The sequence below is a fragment of the Phasianus colchicus genome, chromosome 12 (assembly GCF_987193195.1).
Source record: "Phasianus colchicus chromosome 12, bPhaCol1.hap1.1, whole genome shotgun sequence".
Lineage (NCBI taxonomy): Eukaryota > Metazoa > Chordata > Aves > Galliformes > Phasianidae > Phasianus > Phasianus colchicus.
This window is the reverse complement of record NC_143447.1, coordinates 16,532,954-16,538,953: the sequence shown is the minus strand read 5'-3', so window position 1 is coordinate 16,538,953 and position 6,000 is coordinate 16,532,954.

Below are 6,000 nucleotides of genomic sequence, written 5' to 3'. Positions count from 1 at the left end.
TGGTTTCAAGGGATGTTACTCCCATTAAATTAAGACTCAGAACCACATGGTTCTTCTGAACAAGGAACTTTACATACATGTCGAAATAAGAAGGGTAATTTGAGTGCATGGCTATCTGCTTGATGAGACAGACTGTGTTTAAACACTTACATACATGAACAGACATTCACACACAATTATTTTAAAAGGTTTACTTAAGAGTTAAACTAACACACTTAAGCTGGATTTCCCTGTTTTTGTTTGTTGTTGTTGTTTACTGGAAGAGTAATCATTTCTATAACACATTCTTCCAAATGAGTTAGAAAGCAAATTAATTTTCTTAAACACTGAGTACTATGAGCTGAACTTTAGAAGAGCCTTTTGGTTCAGGGTCTAATAAAAGGCTTATTTATTTACATGTCAGATCAGGTAATCAGGACAATTCTTTGTACTTACTCTTCTGAAAGCAGGGAACAACACATGATAGGACTCCTTCCGATACTCCTCCATCAATCAATATAATCCTATAACTGTTCAAACTTAACTCTAGTTACATAAGAGAGCTACTGAATTAGATAAACTCAATCATCAGTGATGATAAAATGATTATTTAATTACTGTCAGCTGTGCTTCCAATATCACAGAGAGGAAATCCAAGAACATAGACAGTCAATGGTAATTTATTAATCAATTAAGCAGTACTGCGTGGGTAAGCATAATTTGCACAATAAAGATTGAATTAAATGCTTAAGTAAAAGGAGTGCCTTTTGTAACATTAAAGGTTGTGACTTAATGCAGCAAAGGATTGAATGTTCAAAAGTTAATGCTCTACTTTCTAAGCATAGTATAAAGAAAAACAAAAGGCTGGCTGAGCTGGAGAGGATGGGACTGACACTGCTTATAGAGCAGCATCTGAAGTACAGCGATAGCTTCGGTGTCTTCTAAGCTGTATTTCCTACATTTATGTTGATGAAAGATCTGTATCCGCTCAACGTGCTTGTTTTGTGCTGACAGTTGAGGCCATTTCTGATACTACTGAGGAGTTATTTTAACATTAATATGACTTTAACCTGCAAACAGGTAAGATTCCCATCGTACACCACAAATCACATTGTGATCCTCAGAGAGCTTTGATATTTGCTTTCATTTTTATAGAGCAGCATTGCACTTACAAACTTCATTCTTTTTAAGTGTTTTACTTACGCAATTACCCTTCCAAGGTCTTCTGAATCCATCTTTGGATCTCATTTGGTTCAGAGAGACTACCAATTAATTACTTTCATGTCCTACAGATATGGAGTGGATGGGTGATTTCTGCACTTCTGCTAATTTGATTTCTTAATTACTGAACAAATGCAAATTACTCCACTTAAAATCAAGGCTCCCTTCAGCTTGGGACTAACAGAAACCACAAAGAATAGGAAAGACAAAACAAAGCTTGAAAAGGCTGGTATAACTGAAACAAACTTTCATGGCCCACAACTAAACAAGACAGACTTAAATCAGGATCTCCTACTGACAATATTAGGGTCTCACCAATGGATTATAACCATGTCTCACCCAAAGCTTCACTCACTACAGGAACTTTCACATTTCTATAGGTAAATACTTGAAAGATACTCCAGAAGCCCACAACAGAAACCTACAGACTGCACAGTAACAAATAATAGATTATTTTCCTCCACTGTTCCCATGAGAAATGCTCACCTCTACCTGTTTATACAGTATCTGCTTACTGCGTAACCTTCTGAATACTGATGTTGTAAAACATGTTACGTGACAAGTTTGGTGTATATTCTCAAGTTACAACTACATTTAAAACAAGTTTTTGTGAGATGGCTGAAGTGTAATTTAGCAGTCAGAACATCTCTGAGACATGAGAAACTCTAGGTCTATTCTCATCTCCGTTACCAGTTGAAGAAAGAAAGGCAGTTCCTGCCTTTCTTTGCCCATGTTACCTCTCTGCTGGAAGTACAAAGCTCTCAAAGCCAAATGGACTGGGAAAACAATTTTGCACTTTTACTACATGGAGATCCTCAGAAGCTCTTTGAGAACAGCTGGAGGGAAAGATCCAACATTGGTAGAGAATGGTCATCAGTCTATTCTGCACAAGATTTAGGAAGATCTTTTGGGTAATTGTTATAGAGGAAGCTAAGCAAAAGCTAATCCATTAGTTGAACTTCTGTTTAAGTTTTTAACTTCATTTTAAACAGGAATTTATGAATGTAAGGCACGCCCATTACTCATGGAACTTCAAAAATGATGTACAAAACCTTGGTGAGTGGAACTTGGCTTCCAACCATTCCACCATCCTAAACTATCTCCACTTCCTCTCTTTCTTAAGCTCAATTTTGATCTCCCTGGTGCTACTGCATTAAATCTGTGGTTACTATGAAGCAACTCTAGATTTAAAAGAGTGAAAAAAAGAGCAAAATTATTTCTAGCCAGATTCTCACAAGATATTATCATTACAGGCCTTTTCTAACATCCATCCTCTCTGCCTGATGATCTTTCACTTTATCTTGTTTATCTAAAACCAATACCTATTCAAACTCCAATCAATCAATGTTACATACAGAATAATGGAAAAAGACATCCAATTTTCTTGTTTAACAACTTGTTCAACACCTACTGCTTTCAGAGACCATTCAGCACCCATTCATCCTTACTTCATAGTTACCAGGCTTTTGAATTTAAAAGAAATGGATGAAAATTTAATAGAAAAAGGCAGTAGTATCTCCACCAAGTTCTGTGTTGTTGGGAGTGGTGGCCATGACAGCACCTCTGACACTGTGAGAACCTCAGTTATTTGACTGTCACTGTAATACTCAAGCACCAGGCTTGCTTTGGCTACAGTGGTCTAGTGCGACATCTGCCATGTGTAATAATAATGGAATTAACAGAAACTATAAGGGAGCCCAGAACACTGTTACAAAATAACCAAAAAGCAAAGCTCTGATGATGCTCTCCTGCAACCTTGGTAGGAAATAGATGGCAACACGAAGAAGAAAGAGCTGCAGCAGAGCAATGTAGGGAGAAGATTCTTTAGTTACACAGTAAAATGCCATGAAGGAGAAAAGTTCAACCCAGTGAAAGCAAACGCAGTCTACAAGGCTTGGCCTAATTCATGCATGCTTTTTTCATATGCCAGAGGCTTGGGAAAATTTTGCAAGTAAATTTTAGTGTAAGTTTTTTAGGAATAGGCCAAATTTGAACTCAGACATTCCCCTCAATATGAAGGTCTCAATATTGTATCCTTGATCATAAAATTCGATAATATTTTTCATTATTGGAGGCAGGTCTCAAGGTCTTACAAATGGTATTGCAATTAACAGAACAGCCACCACGCCTTGGAAAATCTCATTATAGAAAAACAAAAACAACCCAGTCCTCAGCACTGACTCCTTTAAAGTGGCTGCCACCAGCAAAGGAGCTTGGTTATGCATGTAAAACAAAAGTACCTGCATTTCCTTTCCTCCTTTTCATGGACGCATTAATACTGTGCTGGAGGCTGATCTGGCTAACAAGTTCTGAGCTAGAAACTGAGGTTACTAATGTCACTGCTAGGATTTTTTTTTTTATTGCTATTGAATCTGATCCCACTTACATCGAAGCGTGGTGTTTTTTAATAATTTACTCACAACTAAAATGGGCTGAGACTGCAAAAGGAGGGAAGGAGAGTTGTGTTTTAAGATAAAAAGTGAACATATTTTGTGACCAGATAACACTTAATTTGCAAATGTGTACTCTAGAACCATATGTTGTCTGATACAGTCAACGTTCTTTGCCAAGGAGCATTTATATAGCTGATCAAACATTCCTGTTCAATATTTAAAAGGATAGGAAATTCTAAACTGTTACACTACTGCATATGCATAAGAGGCTTTTCTGTCTCTTCCAAGGTGCCCTAATCAATATAATTATTTTCAGTATTTTCATGTTGTGAAAAAACATTGCGTAATGATTCAGTCTATGTTCGGACTTGATCCTCCAAACACTTCCTTGTTGCCAGCACATATAAAAAAAAATGCTGTGGCAAGTTTGCCCTACATCTTTCCTGGGCTGGACAAATTCCTCATGTGAAGAACTGGTCCCATTTGGTCCTTGTAACTGTGATAGTGAAATGGCTGTACACGTGATGCTTACTCCTAAGTCAAAATGAAGTGGATTTAAATGAATACAGACATAATGTGGAACTGTTGAAATCTCACAAAATCCCATAATCAAGTTGAAAAGAGAAAAAACAATGGATGCCAACAGTTTCATATCTTTCAAAACCTTTGAAGACTGAAGGAAAATATACTGTAAAAAGAGGATTGCTCTGATTTTGTGTAGCAGTATCTACAATAGAATGATATTTTTAAATGGCTTTCTAGGTCTGACATTATGAAGATTTCAGTCAAGAAACTGAAGAGTTCTGCTGTACTGCTGCAAACAACAGAAAATCTGGGGAGTAGAATACATATGTAGGCCTGTGCCCTACATATTGAGACACAATTGCCAGTTATTTATCCCTGCATCTTAAAATGATAGTTTTCACTCATAGAAATGTTCATAATTAAGCTTGTGACAGCTTCTGTTATGCAGTTCATCAGCAAGGAGGACATAAAGAACACCGAGGACTCATTACACATAGAACAAACTTAACTCATTAACAGTACTTGGAGTGAGCAATCAGACCATTACTTTTAATGGGATTAGCTTTTTTTGTGTACAAAAGGCAGCACAGCTCAGTCTACTTAAAATCATTTCTGTATTCTAACGACGTGGGCTACATTCACGCTAACAGGAAAGCGTTCATTCTGGCTTTGCTCTGCACTGACAGAAAGGCACTGAGCATTTTGGCAGAAATCAGAACAATAGCTGAGTTACTCTCAGTTTATTTTTGTCATTCTAGTCTGCGCATTTTTCCTTTCTCATTTTAGAAGGCCTTACCTTTGATCACCAGTGAGGAACAAGATTAGTTTACTAATTCTGTATTACTGTCAGCAAAGTGGCGTAGACTCAGTCCTCCACATTAAAGTGAGGAGAGAATCCTTAGAGGGCTTAAGGATGAAGACTCCCCATGTGCTCCTAAAATCCAGCTAGCCTTATATGTCAACATCAGTATGATATCCCTGAGTAAGTGCCTCCGCAGCCACGCAGCATGTTCCCAGCTTGAGTAATTAGCCATCACTGCTGCTTGTTAGACCTGCTTATATGCTGCCAGAGGAAAGTCTTGGTGCTAATGAACCAAAAGAACCGTGAGCTATGGTAGCGGTTCTCCTAAGGTCAGACTAACTCCCGCAAAAAGATGCAAAGGATGTTCTGTATACACTGCAATATTACAAAATGTTCTATTTCTAACAAATTTTTGATGTAGCATAGTGATTTGATTTTAACCTATTGCTAAACACGTTTATGAAGTGATCTCAAAGCCAACTACATGTACACACAAATAACTGCTAGCACACATATGTCATATTGGACACTGAAAGAAGTGCCTTTAAAATCTCTATAAGGCAGAAACATCACGACACCTGAGCTGTTTCTCTCCTACAAAGTGCTTGGTCTTGAAGAACAGCCAGCATATTACTAAATGAGTAGCACGTAAAAATCATTTACCAATAAAAGGAAAATCTAAAAGGTACCTGAGTGAACACAGGAGTGAAGCCAGGGCATCCAAACCTAACCAAGCATTACGTATGTTTAGCAGAGAAAGGCTACATAAACATAGGCATCAGAAGTGTCCCAGCAGCATTCAGGTGCTTTCCAACTCCCATGTGTCACATCTCAGACATCACTTACAGAAAGACTTCCAACCAAAATTCGATGTTCATGAATAGCAGTGCTACACAAACATGTTCCATTGTAAGAAAGGCCAACTTACTCCCCTATTTTATGTGATTGTGCCTTCTACCATGCCAAGTACACAGAGTTTTCTAAAAATGTGCCTGCCTGTTCCGGATAGAGATAAAATAATAAGTTGCAAGCTAAAAACAATAGTAGTCATCTGCCACAGGAGTTAAAACTGCATCTTCT